At 37.3% G+C, this 23176-nt stretch overlaps 1 pseudogene; it reads right to left on the bottom strand.

Annotated features, from left to right (window-relative positions):
* Window positions 1-5610: 5610 nt before the first annotated feature.
* On the bottom strand, window positions 5611-16737 carry LOC126613855 (protein NRT1/ PTR FAMILY 5.4-like; annotated as a pseudogene).
* Between the last annotated feature and the right edge of the window lie 6439 nt (window positions 16738-23176).

The raw sequence follows: 23176 nt of genomic DNA, 5'->3' as shown, positions 1-23176 counted from the left end.
TTGGGAGTTTGGTGAAAAAAATTATAAGTTGGCAAAACTGACAAAGAAAAACAATAGAATTATCCCTAAGTTTGTCTAACATAATTTATTTTGGTCTTTCTATGAAAAATTTGTCAATAACTTCATTAAATTGTTACTTAAACGACCACGTAACCACCTTTTTAAGGGTATTTTTATCAAACCAACCTCCTCTATTTGACGAGGATATTGATAGATTTTTCATTGAGGGACCAATTGATTCACGATAGACAAACTCATGGACAACTGTTATCGGTTTTCATGGTCAGGGATCAAAGTTAGGAGTAATGGCAATCTCAAAGACTACCTTAAGATAAAATGCTTTTCCCAAATTAAAAGTATTTGAAATTGGACTAAGGCTATTCAAATAGATTCACACCATATCATCTTTTGCATGTGGTCCAATATCCTAGTAGATAAGGTATTAAGTTTATACCCATCTGTCCTCCGAGTTCAAAAGGAAATTGAATAAAGCAAAAACGGAACCAAACTACAAAGATGAAAATGCAAGAAAAAAAGGTGAAAATTTGAATAAACTTGTGCATTTGGCCTTTTAATAATCACCTCCTATGTGAAATTAAGACTAAAATATGTATGCTTTTGTTATTTTTTAACTTATTACATATGGGGTTTAATCCCTTATTTGACCTGCACTAGGTAATCCGAAGTACCAAGATACTGGTGTCACACTCGTGAGGTACCAAACCAAAATTTTCTTTGGTTGATGCCGGTGGATTTAATTTCATTCATCACCATCGCTTGGCCCTTCCGCCGTACTCCCGATTAGTGAATTGTATTTGGCTGGTGGTGGAATTTGATGTCTTTTTTCCACCATTGCTTGGCCCTTCCTCACTAATTCCAATTAATGAATTGTATTTGGTTGGTGGTGGAATTTGACGTCCTTTGCCACCATTGTTTGGCCCTTCCTCACTAATTCCAATTAGTAATGTGTATTTGGCTGGTGGTGGAATTTGATGTCCACCACCACCATTGCTTGGCCCTTCCTCACTAATTCTTATTAGTGATGTGTATTTGTCTGGTGGTGGAATTTGATGTCCCCCAGCATTGCTTAGCCCTTCCTCACTAATTCCGATTAATGAATTGGCTGGTGGTGGAATGTAATGTCATTTGCCACCATTGCTTGGCCCTTCCTCACTAACTCCGATTGGTGATGTGTATTTGGCTGGCGATGGAATTTGATGTCCGCCACCATTGCCTGGCCCTTCCTCACTAATTCCGATTTATGAATTGTATTTGGTTGGTGGTGGAATTTGATGTCCATTCCCACCATTGCTTGGCCCTTTCTCACTAATTATGATTGGTGATGTGTATTTGGCTGGTGGTGGAATTTGATGTCCGCCACCATTGATTGGCCCTTCATCACTTATTCCGATTATTGAATTGTATTTGGCTGGTGGTGGAATTTGATGTCCTTTGCCACCATTGCTTGGCCCTTCCTCACTAATTCTGATTAATGAAGTGTATTTGGCTAGTGGTGGAATTTGATGTCCTTCGCCACCATTGCTTTGCCTTTTTGACATAATCCTGATTAGTGAAGCGTATTTGGCTGATGATGGAATTTGATGTCCTTTGCCACCATTGCTTGGCCCTTGCTCACTAATTTCGATTAATGAATTGTATTTGGCTGGTGGTGGAATTTGATGTCCTTTGCCACCATTGTTTGGCCCTTCCTTGGTCAGTAATTCCGATTAGTGAAGTGTATTTGGCTAGTGGTGGAGTTTCATTTCCTTCGCCACCTTTGCTTGGCCCTTCCTTCGTAATCCCAACTAGTGGCATTTTTAGACCACCATCGATTGGTCCCGAATCCTTAATCCCTTGTGACAATTGGTCGAATATTTGGCTGGTGGTGGAATTTGATGTCCTTTGCCACCATTGTTTGGCCCTTCCTTGGTCAGTAATTCCGATTAGTGAAGTGTATTTGGATAGTGGTGGAGTTTCATTTCCTTCGCCACCTTTGCTTGGCCCTTCCTTCGTAATCCCAACTAGTGGCATTTTTAGACCACCATCGATTGGTCCCGAATCCTTAATCCCTTGTGACAATTGGTCGAATAAGCCTTCTTTCCCCTCATGATTAGTTCCAACCAATTCAAAGGGACCTAATGGTCGGGCATTGATTTCAAGAAACATAAAACTCAATAGTAAAAGAAGAATTGGAGCACCAAAACTTTGGAGTGTTGGAACTCTAGCCATTTTACAAGTGATAATGGTAGAGTTAACTGAGCTATTGCTTGATGAGAATGTTGGTTGGGATATGCTTATACCATTGTATCAAGAGTCTTTTTATAGTGACCTATGGAAAGCTTAAACAATGAACTTTGTTTAAATTACTTGAATCCTCTCTTTCCATTGTTTAAATTACTTGAATCCTTTCTTTCCACCCTTCCAACTTTGCATTTCTTTCTTCACTTTCATAGAACTAAATCCGGTTGTGACTTACAAATAAGTATATAAATTTCTCTAATACACATAAGTATTGTAGTCTGTTTGTACCATACTTGACCAATCCCGAAACTACTGAGTACCGGTTAACGTTATACCGTCAAGGACCCAGAAGAGTTTCCCTCCAACCAGGAGGCCAATCACAGCGCGACACGTGTCGACATCAGAAGCCAATCACACGTGTCAATATCAAAAGCCAATCACAACACGACACGTGTCAATGTCAGAACGAAACTAGAAACTCTCTTCTATAAATAGAGATCATTCTCTCACAATATTTCATAATGTCATTTGTACTAAATCATTCACTAGTACTCACTAAATGAGAGCTTGAACCTATGTACTTGTGTAAACCTTTCACAATTAATGAGAACTCCTTTATTCCGTGGACGTAGCCAATTTGGGTGAACCACGTACATCTTGTGTTTGCTTCTCTGTCCCTATCCATTTACTTACTTATCCACACTAGTGACCGGAGCAATCTAGCGAAGGTCACAAACTTAACACTTTCTGTTGTACCAAAGTCCTCGCTGATTTTGTGCATCAACATAGTCAAATCCATATATTCCTCTAATACCACCAAAACATCTCAAACCTCTTGTATCCCCTTCCACAAGAAGGAATTGAAAAATTGGCGGACAATTGTGCCATGTTTTAAAGTTCATAAAATTTTGACTTTCAATATAAAAAAATGAAGTACATAAAAAAACCATGTGTAAATAAAGGAGTTTGTTGTTCAATAAGAGGGGATGTGGATTGGATTTGGAGGCTCAAATCAAATGCATCATCATTTTTTAGTTTAGTTTAATTGGGTAGATTTGGATTTGAATGAAATCCAATTAGAAATTAATTTGAATGAAATCCAATTAGAAATTAAGGAGTGTTATAGGCTTATTTTATTGAAGAATTATAACGAAAAGGAGGCCGGTGACAGAAGAGAAAGGAGAGAATTAGTGAATTATGTGGTGTATATTATCTCACTCCACTGTGTCTTTATATAATGTAGTAAGGAAGAGAAAATAATTGTCTTTCAAGTAAATACATTACAACTGCCAGTTAGTACTATGGTCTAGTGGTATTCCTCTTCACTTGTAAGTTAGAGGTCTTAGGTTTGATTTTCGCCAAAGGAGAATTTGAACCACATTATTACTAGCTCATTGTGAGGCATAGCCCACTTCCTCACCCCTTAGTGTAGATAATATTATTAAAAAAAGTAATACATTACAACTAGGAAACTATCTAAAAAATATTATAGAATCCTATAAGGATTTAGACAATCACATTCCAAACTAATTTAGGACTATAAAAATGAGCTAATATTCAAGGATTGCTAAAATTTAAGGATTTTTATGTTTTGAGAAATATGGTCGTTGGTTGTTGAATGGATCATGTTTTATGGCTTATTTACTAATTCATAATCAGAATGAGAGAAATTAAATTAAGGAGTTGTAATAGGGTGGGATCAAAATCAGATTCATGCTAAAACAGTTTACTAAAATTTCAAGAATCGGTTAATTCACATGAATCAAAATGAAAATCAGTGTGATCACTAAAATGCCTCTATCTAGTAATCTATTTTACATGCTATTTTTTTTTTTTTTGGAAATTTTTTATTTTAACCTTGTGAGGAAAACTTTAATTCTTTTTATTTTTCATTTTTTGGCTGAGAGAACATAATTGGTGTTGGATTAATGCGAAGGTAAATCTTGTAATTTAATAAATAAGTGAGGGCATAATGAGAGGAAAAATCCATTCTGATTCCCCCAATAACTTAGAAATCAATTTCCAACAAATTTTAGAGAATCTAAATCCTCCAAATTTTGGAGTTGTATTCCGAAATTTGGGATTTTAGAAACCCTACTATATAACATATGGGAAGAAATTTATAAATAAAGAAGGTCTAGCAAGGCTTGTCCCTTATCAATGTGGGACAAACTGTTCCTCACATTTCAACTCTCAACACGCCCCGCATGCGTGATCAATTTTCAAGCCTACACGTGGACATCAAGTGGATGATGCGTGAGCACGTGTAGCCCATGGGCTATCACACGAGGGACAACATGTTCTGATACCATGATGAAATTGGAGTTTTACCATAAAACCAACTGACAATATGAGAAGTAACTCAAGACTATATAAGCCACTAGTAAGACTTGTCCCTCACATACATTATAAACTCCCCAAGTTTCCATTACCTTGGTTCCTTCGTTATTAACTAGGCTTGATGTAAGTCAATGGGGAAGCTACTAAGGGACCAGTATGGCCCCTGGCCTACTGCCTTTTTTTTTCTGCTACTATAACAGATGATGTTGTTGCATGTCAGTCTAGTATCCTTAAATTTAAAGTGTGTTCTCAATTCGAATTTTTTTCCGTTCCAGGCATGCCACATTTTTCCCTCTATCCCTCTTATTGCGGCATAGTAGTATTCACTTCCCCTCCTTATGCTTGTTTTCTTTGGCTATAACTTTAATTTTTTTTTTTGAACAAACGACATCTATACTAAGAGGTTGGAGGAGTGGGCTAGCCTCACAATAGGCTAGCAATAATATGATTAAAATTCGTCTTTGGCAAGAATCGAACCTAAGACCTCTCACTTACAAGTGAAGAGTAATATCACTAGACTGTAGTACTAAGTAGCAACTTTTGATATACATTTCTTGCTTATTCTTTACCTCATATTCTGGTCTTTGGGTTTGTGCAATGTTTAGTTCTCTCTATTGAATTTATGGTCTTTCAATTTTTATGCAAATTACTTCAATCTCTCATGTCCTGAGTTTCAAACTACCAATGAATGTTAGAGGCCCTCCCATTCATGAAATCCTAGCTCTACCACTGATGTTAGTCTTCAATAGGCACTTTAATACAGTATAATATGAGATTATAGTTTTTATTAACAAACTTCTTTTTACCTTTCACACACACATCTGTCAATTTCTGGCCATCGAATCAAATTAATTGAAGAGGATCAAATAACATCAATTAAGAGGAAGTGGGTGGGAGGTAAAAAGAGGTGCATGGATAGCAACACCCTTAACAAATCATTAGTGATAGCTTTGGTGGATATTGAGATCATGAAATTTTAGCCAATGAAACAAACTGATCAAAACCAAAAGTGGCTGATGAAAATTTGACTACAGAACAGATGAAAAGGGAATTTTTTATCGAGGAATTTCATACATGCAGATGCAGGCCTTTATACTAATTCTACTAGAGCCTGCTTTCTGAAATTCTATTGCTAGATCCCGATGTCCGAAATCATAAGGGAAGAGATGTAATTTTAAGCTGCGAGGCAGTTCTACGACATTACAACACAAAACATGTATTCTATACCACTAGTTTCTGTTATCTGCAAGATAGGCCACGCAACAAGCTTCGGTTCTTGATCCTCCAGATTGAGACGGCTCTGTCTGCTTCTCGGTTCCTTCTGTTTCAAACTCTTTGTATATGAAACGTTTAGCAATCCACACATAAATGAAAAAATTAACAGTGCTTAGTGCAGCAATTACCCAATAGAAGCAATCGAGGTGGGCACGATTGATATTGTCACTAAGCCATGTTTCGCCATGCTTTGAGCTAATTACTTGCACCACAGTTATTATACTAATGCTTACGAAGTTTCCAGCACCTATAACGCTGAGGTATGCTGCTGCTCCCATGCTTCTCATTTCCTCTGGCATTTGATCGTAAAAGAATTCTTGGATTCCAACCAATGCAAATGCATCAGATAAACCGCATACCATGTACTGTGGAATTAACCACCACACTCTCATTGGCACTATTGTTTTCGGGTTGTCCAAGAGGTTTTGTTCTCTTGCAATGCTAACCCTTTTTGCTTCTACCAAACCTGACACAACCATGGTGATTATGGACAGAAATAGGCCAATGCCGATTCTTTCTAAGATGGTGATGCCAGAGGACTGTCCCGTGAATTTTCAGGCAGTTGGGACAAAAACACGAGCATAGATTGGAATGACAACTATAACTGTCAGGCTAACGAAGATTTGAAGTGATGCTTCGGGAAGCATAAGGTTTGAACCAATTGACCGGACCATTGTGCTTCCTTGCTTGGTGAAGGTGGTCTGGAAAAAGGACTGGACTACAGCAAACATTAAGCAACACATCCATATGGGAATCAGGCGTAGGATGAGCTTTACTTGTTCTACTTGATTTTGTGAGCATAATCTCCATGGATTTCTGGTCATGCATGAAGCATCATGGTCGTCAACGATCATTGCCTTGTCCAAGCATCTAAATTTTTCAACGAGTAAGAAAAAGGAAAGCCATAAAAATCTTAGTAGAACTACCAAGAGAAAAAGAACAATAGTACCTGAATTTCACTATTCGCAATACAAATTTAAATAGAGGTGTGATATCCACACATCTCTTTTTACTTCTCACACATCTTTTCAATTTTCGGCCATCGGATCGGATGAAATAAAGAAAATCAAATGATAGAAATTAACAAGGGGTGTGTGAGAAGTAAAAAAGGACACACCCCTTATAAAATTATACCTAATGGAAAATATATGTCTTTGGATTATGGTGGCATGTTAGACATACCTGAACGTATGCGCCAAAGTCCTAGTCTCAAGTTGACTCTTGTCATCACTGTGCACAACAACACCGGTGGGTGTTCCATTGACGCGCCACAAACACCTGAGCCACCGAGGTGAAAGGGCTGCCTAAGGGTCCCTGCCTTCTGTACTTCTTGTAACCGAACAGGAACAGAACCAATGCGACCGCCATTGCCCCTGTCAATATTCCAAACCCTGCCGCCCACCCAACATAATCCTACACCACGGGTAGGCATCGTGACAAATTCAATACGTAAATGACCACAAACTCAATCGGATGCCAAAGTTTTTGAATTTTTAATCTTAGGAACTATTTTGACACAATTGAACTACCACAACTTTAGGGTCACCATAATTTTTCTTAATATTAATCACCAAAAATGTTCCTCTGGTTTCTTATTAGTTGTAAATACATGAGGTCCAGAGTCGACTCACATAACAGAAAAAGAAAAAAAAAATAATAATCACAGCAGATTTAACTGAAAAAAATTAAGAGACATTAACTGAAAAAAAACTAAAGCAGATTTAACTAATTTCCCTGGGCAGTGCACACAGAAGAGACGAGAAAGTTCGAGGTTTTGCTGCTGCTGAAATGTTCATTTTTATTGTTTAAAAAAACAAAGATGAAATAACATTACAAAGAGCATCCTCTACAGTTCATATTACGATTTAGTTAAATAATAACCTAGAAACTGTTATGGAAAAACAATATATAACCAATTACAAGATCGACAGTAAGTATGTGCTTAACCTAGGAACTGTTATGGAAAAACAATATCATGTGATTAATCGCGTAGTTGGAAAGGTTTCTCTCAGCAGTGGATTCTCAAACTTAGCGTTTCCCTTCCATGAAAGTGGGTAAATTTTATGTAGTAGATTCTCAGTAGTGGATTCTCAAACTTCACGCAAGCTTCAATTTGCTCAAGCAGTTTCTGAGATTCTATTTTCTTTTTTAATGAAGGTTTTTTATTCTGCAATAATGGAATATGAGATTCTATTTTCTACTTAACGAATCACCAGAGATCATTGCGTTAGATCCATTATGTGTAGAACAGCTGACTAGGTCTGCGCCGTTGCTCTACTCAAAGCACTATATTTACGTTCTTCTAAATTAACGATGAACAGTTTTCCTGTGAAGACGAAATATGTGTGATAGAATTATGCTATCAGGGAAACTAAATACTCGGCCAGTTGACTGGTTAGAGAGACAACGAGAAGTAGAATAAAACCAGTATGCAATTGATCCCGTATACTATTTTCATTTTCGTTATATTTACAACAATCATAGTCTATATTTTGCAGCTGTCAACTAAAATCTAACTTTTCAGTTAAATCAGAATGTATCTGCAAATTAAGAGTCCTATCAACAAAATAAAGTTTCTCACACCTGTAATTTTCGCCCACCTCTCTGAGTCTGAGCTTCAGACTCCAGCTGATGAACCAATTGGTCTCTTCTTACAGAACTTACAGTTAGAATTTTGGTAGTACGTGAAGGGCAGAGAGACGCTGCAACTTGGTAGCATGTCCTTGCAATAGGATTCAATGGGACCTTGAAAATAGCAAGCCAGCGGCCCATACCTAAATTAACGTTAACTAAAAGATGACATCTAACATAACTGAGAATGGAAGGTGCAACAATTTAGGACTAAACTAACAAGAAAAGCGAAATGACTTTCACTACATAAAGACAATTAAAACTGCACCAGAGAAACCAGTGAAGTATATATCTCTATCCTTCAATCGTAACTAGATAACAATATATCTGGTTTCCAATAGGGTGATTTTGAAAATAGAGTAAAATAACACATAAATTTGAGAAGAGAACAATATGACAACAGAAATTGTTATTAACCTTGCTGCAAGATGATGTGCATGAGTAGGTCACATTGGCGGTAAAAATGAAAATCTATCTTCTTTATTGAACTCGAATGATTGAATCAATTACAACAACATAATGTTCTTTGCTCTTTGCCTATAAACAAGCCTAAATCATCTCTGGATGCTCCGAGGTCGAAATCATCATTTCAAATATATGTAGTTGCTGTCAATTAGTTCATCTACTTCCCGCAACCACTATGCTAAACTCTCCCGCAATCATTTTCTTTAACAACATTCCGATCTGCATTAGCATGCACTATAGAACCCAACTGTGACCTATCCTTGCCTCCTCTAGATCTGTCAGGTGCATTCGTATCTAGTTGAGGTAGATTAGTTGATCTACTTCTCGCAACCACTATGGTATGTCCTCCGAAGCCGTTTCCCTTGACCACCTTCCTATCTGCATTTATCATGGACTATAAGATCCAACTCTGACCTATCTGTGTTCCCTGTTGATCCCTCAGGTGCATTCAAGTACACAGCACCTTTATACATCCATCCCTTGGTCTCATGACTATAGAAATCGTCAAAACATTCGCCACATAACACGCACCAAATCTGATCTTCATCAGCAGGAACAGCGATTTCTTCATCAGTTATCTTCTTTTCCACAGTGGTCTCAGCCTCAGCACAAGTAGTTTCAAACCCTAACCCTTTGAGGCTACCATCACGATTGCGTTTTTTTCGGTATTCATATGCAGGTGCTGTACAAGTGGTGGAAAACCCTAACCCTAGCCCTAACTCTTTGAGGCTACCATCACGATTGCGTTTTCTTCGGCATTCATAACTGGGTTCCTCATATCTCCCACCGATTGATCCTCCACCAAGTCTATAATCAAACACAGAATCAGATGGAGATGGAGATGCCCTCACAGTTACAGATAACATATTCAAAATCGAAATCGAAATCTTACAGTTGAGAAAGCAATACGTAATTATAGAGTGATTATTCTAAATCAACGAGTGAAATCAAATCAAACCCTACAATCGATAATCAAATACCAATTCTACAAGAAGGAAATTGGATATTCTAATTAACAAGTAATATAACAGGAAACCCTAAATCAACGAGTAACATCAAAAGAAACCCTAAAAGCAAGCCCAAAATTACATAACGAAATTCAAAATTCAGAACATATCTTGGTCTGTGGTTGGATCGATCTCGATGAAATCTCTCGGCACAAAATGGGCGGCGACGGCGGAGGCAGAGGAATCGAGAACCAGGGCCACTGGCGACGTTGTTTATAGCGAGCGAGGAAAGGCAACTAAGGAAATCAATAATCACAGAGACAGAGACAGAGAGAGAGATGAAGTACGCGCTTTTTTCTGCTGGCTTCGCTTGGTATATAGCCTTGCAACGGTAACTTGAAAGAAAAAATTTGAATTTTTTCTTTTAAGAATTCGAAAGGGTCTTTGTAATTTTTATGGGTAACACTCTACCCTTTCAAGTTTGATGCAATTGGAACTTTATATATCTTTAATAATTTCAATTTTATACATAAATTTGTATTTTATTGCAATTTCATACACTTATTAATCAATTCGTCAAATTTCATACCTTCGTTAATTTTTGACAAATATTATTTGAACCCAACATATGTCTTTTTACGGACAATATCTTTTTTCTTCCCAAACTAATATTTTTCTCAACAACCAACTTTTATATCTACAAATACCTACACAATCATAGTTAATTACAATTGCACTTGATCCCTTAAGAAGATACGTAGGCAATATAGGATTCAACCCAGGTACAACAGCAAAATCAAACAAACGCACGTAAATAAACACGGAATGTGATAGAACGAGACGAAATGGAATGAGATGAAATAGAGATTTCATACTATGTTTGGTATGCACAGACCGAAATGGGAGAGTTGTTATGTTCCGCGTTGGTACGTGTAAGGCGGAATGGAACGGAAGATTAAATGACAAACGTACATATGATTGTCTGTCAACCCCATTTCTTTCGAAGCGATGGCAGATCCGTCATCGTCGCCGGAGCACGATGGTAGATCCGTCGTTGTCGCCGGAGCTCTGTATCTCACCACCTCGCGCGCCACCGTGTGCTTGTACTTCATTTACGATAGCATCATCTCTGCCAGGATCGGAGAGTCCGACTCCAGGGACCAAATCCTTGCTACTTCTTCACGGACCTTCCCCAGGACATCCGAACGCAAGTCAAGCAACGTCCCGAGGACCAAATCCTTGTTGTCTTAAGTAATCGTGTTGCGTCGACCTACTCTCGATTTCAATTTTCACTCAGTTGCATCTTCTCTGTCAAAACTCTCTCTCTTTCTCTCGGTCGTTCTGCCACCGACACTCGACTCACCACCTCTCTCCTTTCCTTTCAGACATATGGTAATGCTGTGTGCAGGTTCTGTCATACCTTCCAAATTGTTCTACCAATTTAAAAAGCAAGTCATATTCTATTCCCTAAAGAGTTGGAATTTGGGGTGCAACTGCTGCAAACTAGGGATTTGGAGGAAGCTCAAGGACTAAGGGTATCTTGTTTTTGAATTAGGACTCGAATTAGGGATTTGGGGATCCTGCAAAACCGAAAAATTTTCAGGGATACCGAAATTTTGATTCGATTTCGGTTTTTAGAAACTCGTCCCAAAAGAGGTCGGTTTGGAATTCGGTTTGTGTTTTTCAGTTTAGAATCTCGTCCCGAATCACCCCTATTTATACCTTCTTATTGACTCTAACTTTGTTTTTGAGTTATGTTATGAAATAATGTGTGAAAATGCTAAATACTTTAGGTTTAGGGAGAAAAATATGGTCTTTGGTGAAAATTTTGATATTTTGATATTTAATAATCTAGCTCATAATTTATCACCTTTTTAATTATTTAAAATTATCTTGTCCTTCGCACGCAGTTGAATGAGCTTGTACAATGATATGCGCTCCTTCTTCCTATTTAGAAATGATCAAAGAGCTTAGTGTAAAATGTTACGGTAGCTTGCTTACCTAGTGCTTGCGCTAAGGTTCTGAAAGAAAAACTAAGCATGAGAAAAAGATAGGTCATAAGCTTGTGTTCTCGACCATCCAGATTAAGTTTGTTCTTTCTCCTCGTTGGTTGCTTCTGCTGCAAACTTTTTGTATACAAAACGTTTAGCAATCCACAGATAAACGCACAAGTTCAAAGTGCTCAAAGCTGCAATTACCCAATAAAAGTTATCGAGGTGGGCACGATTGATGTTGTCACTAAGCTATTTTTCACCATGCTTTGAGCTAATCGCTTGCACCATGGTTATTATACCGCTGCTTATGAAGCTTCCGACACCATTAACATTAAAGTATGCTCCATGCTTCTCATTTCCTCCGGCATTTGATCGTAAAAGAATTCTTGGATTCCGACCAATGCAAATAAATCAGATAAACAGCATACCATGTACTGTGGAATTAACCACCACACTCTCTCTGGCACTACTATTTCGGGTTGTCCAAGAGGTTGTGATCTTTTGCAACGCTAACTCTTTTCACTCCTACCAAACCTGACACGACCATGGTGATTATGGATAGAAATAGGTCAATGCCGATTCGTTGTAGGATGGTAATGCCAAAAGAATGCCCGTGATTTTTCGGGCTGTTGGGACAAAAACACGGTCATATATTGGAATCACAACTATAACCGTGAGAAAAACAAAGATTTGAAGTGATGCTTGCGGAAGCTTGAAGTTTGAACCAATTGAGCGGACCATTGTGCTTCCTTGCTTGGTGAAGAAGGTCTGAACAAAGGATTGGACTAAACCAAACATCAAGCAACATGTCCATACCGGAATGAGGCGTAGTATGAGATTTACTTGTTCAACTTGAGTTTGAGAGCGTAATCTCCATGGATTTCTGGTCGTGCTTGAAGCATCGTGGTCGTCAATGATCATTGCCTTGTCCAAGCATCTAAAGTTTGCAACTAGTTAGCAAACCATGCAGGTCATACATGCATAAGTGCTACAAACCAATACAAATTTAGAGAGAGAGAGAGAGATATGTACATATATATATAACTATAAATTCTATTATTCTACCTGAATTGGCTGGTATGTGCTAAAGTCCTGCTAGTATCATGACTCTTGTCATCTCTGTACACACCAAAACCAGTTGATGTTCCATCGAGGTGCCGCTTCCTCGCTGCCGCCACAAACACCTGAGCCACCATGGTGAAGGGGCTGCCTAAAGGTCCCGGCCTTCTGAACTTCTTGTAACCGAAGAAGAACAGAGCCAAGGCCACTACCATTGCCCCTGTCAGTATTCCAAACCCTGCCGCCCACCCGACATTATCTTACAACGAGGGAAATCATAGTGACAAATTTTCGGCCTATTACTGTTATAAACTTATTGAACTAAATAATCCAGGATTACCGAAATTTTTAATCACTGCACAAGTTACATCCTCGATTTCTTAATAAGGTTCGGAGCAGACTTGCGTGGTGTATGAATATATGACCAGAGTTAGAGTCTGTTGACCTGCACATATATGACTACAAAAACGGCAGCAGAGGCACTAAATATGATCCCCTAGTACCACCAGTTGAAGAACGAACTCTTCGCCTTCTTTTCCTCTGGCGAGTCCTCACAAAACTGGTCAACCGCAAAAGTTTGTGCACACGGTCTGTGGCCAGCTAGCCCAATTGACAATATGTAAAGTGCTACAAAGAACATTGCTTTCTGATAATGCAGAGGAATTACTGAAACTGTAATGTTCAACACCACCGTTGCCTTGCATTACAAGAAAAGATACAACGATCATGGGTGTGAAATTAAAAGGGTAACAAAATTAATGAAAGTTTTGAATTTAATTCTACGTACGAAGCAGTAAATGATCGAAGAGACGAGGATGGTTTTGAATCGACCAAGATAGGCATCGGCTATGAAGGCTCCAATTACTGTGAGGAGATAGGAGACTCCAACCCAAGTGTTGACATTCTTTGTAGCCATGGGGATTGGCTCATGGAGTTCATTTGTGAGGTATGTGACGAGGTTACCAGACATGCCAAGGTAAACAAATCTCTCTGCCACCTCAACAACTGCAACCACAAAATAAGAAATAAGAGAAACAAAAATAAAACTTTTGCTGCCTGGTACTACAGTCTAACGATACTTCTCTCCACTTGATAGTGCTTGTAAGCTGGAAGTCTAAACTTGGACTCTTGTGAATGACAAGTTCTATACAAAATTATTACGATTAGCCCATAGTGCGACATATCCCAAATCTCACACCTCTCGTTTACGTAAATATATCGGTCTTAAACAGAAAAACAAAAACACAGCTTCTAAGAAGGTTTAGCAGCTTTCTTGAAGTGGAAGGTTCTTTATGGCCAGAGGTAGCCATAGGAAATTTGTTAAGAATTAATATGGACATTTTCTAAGTAATCTCACTTTTTGGCTTAACTTGGATAAATAGGCAACATGTATATAAACAGTTGGTGGGGAAACTTGGGCCTTAAATTCTATGGGTATAATTCAAAAATTGCATGTCAATGTCAAGTAGGTAACCAGAACAGATGCAGTTCATGGAATCATGGAATTAAGAAAAGGAAAGAGATAAAGACAGGTGGAGAAGAAGACAAGCTGGCATGTTACTTGGACTGTGCACACACACAAGAGACGTCAAAGTTTGAGGTTTTGCAATCTATTCCAAACATTTTCTTTTTCTTTTTCTTGTAGAGATGGAATAGGGGGTGGGGCATCAAACCCATTGAATCGATCAAACCGATCAATTCGAATTGTATTGATTGGTTTGGTTGATTTTTACTGAGAAAAACAGTCAAATAATGTAAAACCGAACCGAACCAATTTACTTTAATTTGGTTCGGTTTTGATGCTTTTTGAAACCGAGCTGATCATTATATTTCACTAGCAATCGTGCCCGCGCGTTGCCGCGGGTTTTAAAAGTGCATGCATAAAATTTGCAAAAAGTTTTACAAACATGTATGTGTCTTCATCGTATTTACAGGAAGGAATAAACATATAGAAATAACAAATGGTACAGTTTTGTTCTAGTAACTGGAAAAAAAAACACAAAATTAGCAACAGGAACAACAAAAACACAAAATTAGCAACAGGAACAACAAAAACCCAAAATCAAATGAGTCAAATTCAGTTTTTCATCATGATTGTGCAAAAAAGAAAATCATACATCACTAACACGCAAAAGCGATTCAGCAAACTGACTTCGGTCAGGTTCAAAAACTTTGGAAGCAAAAGGAGGATAATGACCTGCAATACACTCCACTCAATTAAGAAAAGCTGGAATAGTTGTATCACTAACCAAACTGATATGATCTTTGCCATGCAAAACATATTTGATACATCTATTTAATAAATAAGAGTTAACAGTTTCTGGTCTGCATTATCTCTGGAATAATACCAAATTATCCAAAAATTAGAACCAAACAGAGTGTTTGTTATTGATCTACCATATACAATATATGTATTGTTCTCCACCCATGTGAGAACGCTATTTGACAACGAAAGCAAACGAAATACCTCACCATTCAGAAAAATTGCCACCATCAATGTTCTTAATCCCCAATATAAAAAGTGCTAATTTTCACAATGGTAATTGAATCACACACCTTAATTCAGCATTACATCATTGTTTAATTTAACTAAACATATGGTTGAATTCATAATTAAGCTCTAATTAATCACTGAAGCTCTCAAACCTTTGTAAAAGCTTCAAATGATTTTAAACTAAAAGCTTCACATGATTTTAAACACTCTGCCTTTCAAAGCCTTTTGATTTCTGCATACTAATCTAAAGAAAGCTGTATTTAAGCATTTAAGCCTTTAAATTTTTGTAAAACCCTTAACCAATTTTGAATACTTTCCTTTTCAAAGCTTTTTCCTTGCTCATCATCACTGACTCAAACCAATAACGAAGACAACTCCAAAAAATAAGTGGAAAGCACACTGAGTTTCTCTTCTTAAAAAACGATTAAAATCTGAAGTAACCCCACACACCAATCAGAACAAATCGAGTCTCCCTTCTTAAAAAACGATTAAGATCTGAAGCAACCACACACACCAATCAGAAGCAAAGCGAAAAAACATTACCAACTCAACTTATATCAGACTTTCTTCCAAACATATACAATTCTGGACCAAAAAATTACTCACGTGGAAAACCAATTTATTAGAACCATCGTAAACACAACAGATAAAACCAATTTGGCAAGGCTCCTTTCAAATAAACACAAACTAAGAATCGAAAATTGCACATAGTTGTTTTAAACATACCTAAGCTCAATATAATTTCTTTATCAATAATCTGAAGAGGTAGCACATGATCAGCCTCCAATTTGACAAAAAAATTTGTCCCAACCTCCAGATCCGCAAAAAAATAAAAAACAAAAACAAAGAGCTTAAATTTCTTACCCTAGAGATCAAAAAATAAAGATCAAACGTTGAAAACAAACTGACCTTAAAATTTTGATCCCAACGATGGCAAGATGAGAACAAAACGCTGACCAACAAAGGGTTCGACACCGGAGAAGACCGGAAACCAAATCCCCAACAGGATCTCTTTTGAGACTATTTTGCGAAGAAAGAGCAAAGATTTGGCAGCAAAAGAGGGAGCGATGAAGGAGAAAATCGCAGAGCAACGGAGATGAAAAAACGAAGAGAAAAGGTAAAGTAAAAACGATGCGGTCAAAGCAGAGAAAGAAACGATGAAAGACGCAGAAGGGCACAACCGACTTTCCACTGTAGAAAAGTGGAAACAGTAAGCAGAACAAAGAAGAAACCGATGTCAATTTCGTCAAATCACTGTTAATGAACAGTAACCGAAACTGAGTTTTAGTATATATAAAATTTATCAATTAATCTATTTTATTTATGTCGACATATTCTAGGTTATTTGGTGGTCTTACCACACACACACTTGTGTCTCAGCATATTATATGTAGTAATGATTATTAACAATTAGGAGATTTATATGTATTCTATGTTAATATGAGGTTGTAACGGTAAATCGTTTGCTAGTAAGAGATTTAATTGAATTAAAACTAAGTTGAGTGCTACTAGACCCACCAAAGTGTCCTATTTTCCCACCCACATGATAATCTCACCCACCATAAAAAATTAAAAAGGTAAAATGTTATTTTCCCACCTACCATTATTCCCAAAATAACCATAATATTTTTTTTTAAATAACTCTACTATATCTTTAAATAAATAAATAAAAATAGAAAAAATGAAAGAAAATGCAAGACCTAAGACCTAGACATTCATCATCTCCTTCACACCTATTACCGCCATGCAGAGACCTCGAACCCCCAAACCACTATTCTTCCTCCTTTTTTGTCAAAACCACAAATCTCACACCCAATTCTCTTTTTTCTCCATTGAAGTTTCTCGCCTTCGTCTAGCACACGCCCATTCCTTCCTCCAACTTTTCCGTCGATTCTAACCCAAATCTTTCCCAACCTCTTTCCACCAAAGATATCACACCCCACCCACCATTATTTATTTATTATTTTAAATTATTTTTGTTTTTTCAAAATTTTTGTAATGAATTAAATAGGGGTTTAAGTGTCTTTTTTTTTAAAGAATAAATATGTTATTAACATTTTCATTAAATGGTGGGTGGGGAAATAAGACACTGGGGTGGGAATATCACCACTCACTAAGTTCTTTTTTACTTGATGAAATTTTTATGTTCCAAAAAACATAATCTTTTGACCTGATTGGAATGTGAAAGATGTGTGGATGTTTGAGGGATTAAAATTACGAACCGTTGCCACTTAGTATTACGATCTGGTGGTATTCCTCTTCACTTATAAGTGAGAGGTCTTAGGTTCAAATCTTGTGGATGACGACTTCGATACCAAATTAGGTTGCCCATTGTGTGGCTTAGCCAAAATCTTGTCTTCCCTTAGTGTAAAATATATTGTTGTACTAAAAAAAAGTTGAAATGTTGCACATTTGTATCAATATGTTCGATTAGGTTTAAACGACCGAATCAAACCGATTAATAATGGTTTGGTTTGGTCCGATTTCTATGTTGTATTGGTCAAACTCAAAATAAAATGAATCATTAATTGCTAGTTGGTTCAGCTATACTTTCGGTGTCAAACCGTACCGCGGCCACCCCTATACAAAAATTTGACGTGAAATCCGAAAACAAAGAGTAATTTAGTAAATATGCTTTTGAAATGATTCAAATTTAAACTATGGAGCTTTAATGAAAATGACTTGTGCTAAGTTTATTTTAACCAAAAACTATTCTATAATTTTATTTAATGAAAAAGGTTTAAACTTTAATAAAAATAAGGGTAAATTACATTTTACCCCCTCAGGTTTGGGGTCTATTTCAATTTCTTACAACATATTTAAAACATTTCAATTTCTTACAACATATTTAAAACATTTTAATTTCATACATTTACTTATCATTTTATTTTAATTTCATACATCCGTTAGAAAATTCGTTAAAAAAAAAAATTAGGTACCTTTGTAGTTTGAAGCATTTGAACAGTTTCGGCGGGAGGAAGTATGCATGCGTTGGGCTTTGCTTTTTTTTTTTTTTTTTCTTTACTCTCTTGATAATATCATTAAAACAAGGTTTTATATAGTTCTTGTTATTTATCTTGTTCCATTTGTTTGCCTAATGGAAGATTTTCTTTTAATATTGGGATAATGCTTTGTTGTTGTTGTATTAATTTGTTGCTAAGAAAATGACCAACAAGTAAAACACGCATAATCTTACCAAGCAAAATGTTTCAGCATGCACTAAGCAAAAAGTAGCATGTCAAGATATAATGGGAACTTTAACGAAAAACCACATTTTTACACTAAAAAGTCAATCATGATACTATTTACTTTACCCTTTATTTTGTATTTATCGTTAAAAGTCAAAGTTTTCAAACATTTTTAATTAGTTTTCCTTATAATTAATGTGTAAACTTGTTTTGATTAGCATATTCAGAGGTGCTCTACAAAGTATGAACTATAAAGGCTTGCTTGGTGAGCCCGTTACGACATGTTGTGGACATTTAAAACGGACTTGAGTCTTAATCAATGTTTGATATGCTTAATTGAGGATCACAACGAAATTCTTTTTGGACCCAAGTACAGAAAACCATCAGAATCATAATATCTCTGTCGGCATAGGTTACAAGTCACTCGCGCATTCTCCAGCTACAACCTCTAGTCGTCAACTTCAGCTTAACAACATAAAATAAATGGAAAATTTGATTCAAGTAAATAAATAATTTTAATACTTTAGCTTAGGTTCATAGTCATTTCATTTCCTAGTATAGACATTGAAAAATAAAATCATTGATTATGTGTTATTGATTAAAAATGATTTTCTACACTATGAAAAATAGGAAATGTTTGGACAATGATTTAAAAAGAAAGACCCTTGGACCAATCCTTGGGTTAAACTAACCCAAACCATCTCTAACTAGGGGTGGGCAAATGGGTCCTGAACCCACGAGTCGGGGCAGATCCTTGCTGACACGCTCTGATTCCGATATTCCTCAAATACCAGGATAGGCATGTGCTGACCGACACCCAAGGGTGACGAAAGCCATTTATTAAGTGCAAATACTGAAAATAAGGAATAGATAAAACTTATAATTGTAAAAGAATAAGGAATATGCATTTAAGGAACGTGTTCAGAGCATACAACTAACTAGAACACTAAAGGAAATAATATAAAATTAGATGAACAAATGAGTGGATCCTACACCGAGAGAACTCGAAGATGCCGATGCAGAAGTGCCTGAATGCCGGGATTGTATACCTTGATTCTAAGTCCTGAAGGGAGCACAAAACAAACATGAGTGGACCAAGTTGATATAGATATAATAAAACAGTTATCAACATACTAACCCCCATGTTTTATGAAAACACATATATCATGATAAACATAGGTTTTCCGAAGCCTAGCATGCCGTGTAATGTCTCAAATCATAACTTGTATATATAATAATCACTAGTGAGTGTCCAATAACCCCCAGGCCCCATGCCGGCTCCCCGTCTCCCCGTCTCTGAGCAGACAGTTAGAGGAAAATACACTTCAGGTCTCATGCCGGCTCCCCGTCCCTGTGCTAAATAGTCAAAGGAAACACACTTCAGGCCCTATGCCAACACCATAATCGTCGTCCGGGACGGACCAGAATCTATCCCTACGTCTCGTAGCGGAAAGGACCACTAGGTAAGTACAAAACTATTGAACATATCTATATTGGAAAACAACTTCATAGTATAAAGTCATTCATCATCTATACTATAAAGATGTGTTCGAATCATGTTCTAAATATCATATCGTCATCCATCGGATATTCTATAAGAACATGGGTTCTAGGAAAAATAATAGTAATTCAATATAGCCTCAGTAAGCATCTTATCTCAACGCATTTCATAGAACATAATCGTTAAATCATGCTTTTCATGTATACATATCTACTATCAAAACATGCATTTATAGAAGGGGTCCACTCACAATACTTCACCGCCGAAGAGCCACGCAACCTATCGAAGAAGGAACGCTGCATATAATTGCCCCTAAGCACATAAAGGGTCCAATTATTAAAACTCTATTATAACAATTGAATCTGGGAAAACGGACGTCAGAAACGGGTTCAGGACATTGAATTACCTTAAGAAGGGTCCCGGTTAAATTTCGTAAACGTAAATATAATATTCCAAAGAATATTCCCTAACAAAATATGAAATATTCCCTAATGGAATATTCCACAAGAAGGCTTGAGTCGGCTAGGGTTTAGGGTTGGTAGGGTTAAAGGGTTTAGGCTTAGGATGCACGAGCCTAAGGCCATCTCCAACTGATGGCTGGCCAGATGGCTTGTTTTAGCCCTCTGGCCCTCCAAGATTCTTCAAGATATTAATATTTTAATGAACAGTACAGGGCCATATTTGCCTTCGTCTCCAACCGAGGGCCAGAGGGCCAGAGGGCTCGTTTTAGCCCTGTCACAAAAAACCGTCTCCAACCGAGGGCCAAAGGGCCATAGGGCCAAACATAATTTATTATTTAAAAACTACAACTTAATTTTATTTAAAAATCATGTTGGTTAGTGTTGTATAATTTTTATGTTGGTTAATGTTGTTTAATGTTGTTTCATATTGTTTAATGTTGTTTCATGTTACTTAATTTAATTTAATGTTGTATAATGGTTTAGGAAGTTATAGGAAAAAAATAGAATTTAAAAAAAATATGAAACAAATTTTGTGAAATAGAAGTTATAGGAAAAAAATGGAATTTAAAAAAAAATATGAAACAAATTTTGTCAAATAGAAGTTATATGAAAAAAATATGAACCAAATTTTGTAAAATATAAGTTATAGGAAAAAAATAGAATTAAAAAAATTGAAACAAATTTTGTAAAATAGAAGTTATAGGAAGTTATAGAAAAAAAAAGAAAAAAAAAGGTTTAAATTCATAAAAAAAAAAAAAGGTTTACAACGGCTAGTGGCGCTAGCCGTTGGAAGTATAAATTCAAATTGTTATTTCTGTCGGTTATAACCGACAGAAATAATATATATTATATATATTATATTATTTATGTCGGTTATAATCGACAGAAATGAGAAACATTAAAAAAAAGATAGCCAGCCCGGGGCTGGCCTCCAGCCCTCCAGCCCTCTCCGATCCCGTGGGGCCCTCCCAGATTCCCGAGCCCTCTGGCCTAGCCTTCGGTTGGAGACGGTTTTAGGGCTATTTTCGGCCCTCTGACCCTTTTGACCCTTCGGTTGGAGATGGCCTAAGGCCCTAAAGGAAAATGGCTTCAAGGCCTTAGGGTTTTTTAAAATCAATTAATAAACAAAAATAATTAAAAAGGTTGGGGTTGGGCTTAGGGCCCCCAACAGCTACAGCCCAAAGGTCTTAAGCCTAAGGGTTTTAAAACAAAAACAAAATAAATTAAACTAAAAAGGGGTTTTGGGTTTGAAATAAAATAAATAGAAACAAAATAAAAAAAAAAGAGTTGGGTTGGGTTTAAGCACAGCCCAAAGGGCCTGGTTCAAATGGGTTTAGGCCCCAAGGCCTTGGTTTCTTGGTCTCGCCGGAGAAGAAGGCCGGAATTCAGCCGGAACTTCCCTAACTTTAAACGTTCATAACTTTGTCAAAACTTAACGAAATTGAGTGATTCAAAAAAGGAAAGTTGTAGCTCTCAAAGAGAAAAAGAGAATGGTACCACAGACGACGTCTAAGTCGCCATGGTTTGACCGGAAAATGCCTCGAAAGCCTCAGAGGTCGCCGGAAACTGGGTAAGATTCAAATGAGTATAACTTCTTCAATACTCAATGACATTGGGTGAAACAAAAAGGAAAGTTGTAGTACTCAGCGAGACGAAGAGATTGATACTTGCACGCCGGCCAAATCACCGTGGTTTGGCCGGAATTTGCCTCGAAAGGGGCGGTCTGCGTCGGAGCTCTCGTACGGGGCTTCATGGTTCGACTTCCAAAATGCCAAGACTATGGTTGAGTTCGTAGTGACGAGATAAAGACGATGGTGATGTTGAAATTGTGATTTGATGATGATTTTAGGATATGGTTTATGGGTGTGGCACGGTGAAGAAGAAGAAAGAGAGAAAGTGAGGGAGAGTGACGGGAAAAAGAGGGAAGAAGGAGACCAAAAAGGGGATGGGCCCCACGTGACACACAATTTAACACCAAAAACAATTTTTAAAAGAAAACAATACCCAAAACAAAATGAAATTACATTATTTTTAGGGGTGGGGTTTTACACTTGCGGTTCAGATGAGTACGGGGCGAGTCCAAAAGTTATAAATACAAAACGGGACAGGGCGGGCCGATTCTTGAAAAATAACGGGGCATGCCGGTTCTAAAAATTGGAGAAAACGGGCCCTCGGCCCGGACTGTTCTCTACCCTCAAATCTGTATCTTTTTTTTTTTTCAAAGATACCCTTTAATCTCTTATCCTCAAACCCACCCAATTTGGCCAATTCACTTAACTCTCCCCTCACCTCACCCACTTTTTATCCCGACTCTGACTTCGACTCTCCTCCCTCGATCTCTCCTCCTTGAATCTCCTTTCCTCTCTCGTCTAAGATTCAATCTCGAGCCCAGGCTCCCATTTCAGATTTCAATCTTGAGCCCAGGCTCCCAAATCATATGGCATGCGTGAAAGCCCTCCAACAGAACAACTTCAACCTTAGTCGCTGATCGACCACTCATTCTCCGACATGCTGCAGATGCTAGCCCAACTCGACCCTGTTTGACTCACTAGAAGGATCAGCAAACAACAAGGATAAGGT

This window comes from Malus sylvestris, chromosome 2 (assembly GCF_916048215.2).
Source record: "Malus sylvestris chromosome 2, drMalSylv7.2, whole genome shotgun sequence".
Classification (NCBI taxonomy): Eukaryota; Viridiplantae; Streptophyta; class Magnoliopsida; order Rosales; family Rosaceae; genus Malus; species Malus sylvestris.
This window is presented reverse-complemented; position numbering and strand designations above follow the sequence as displayed.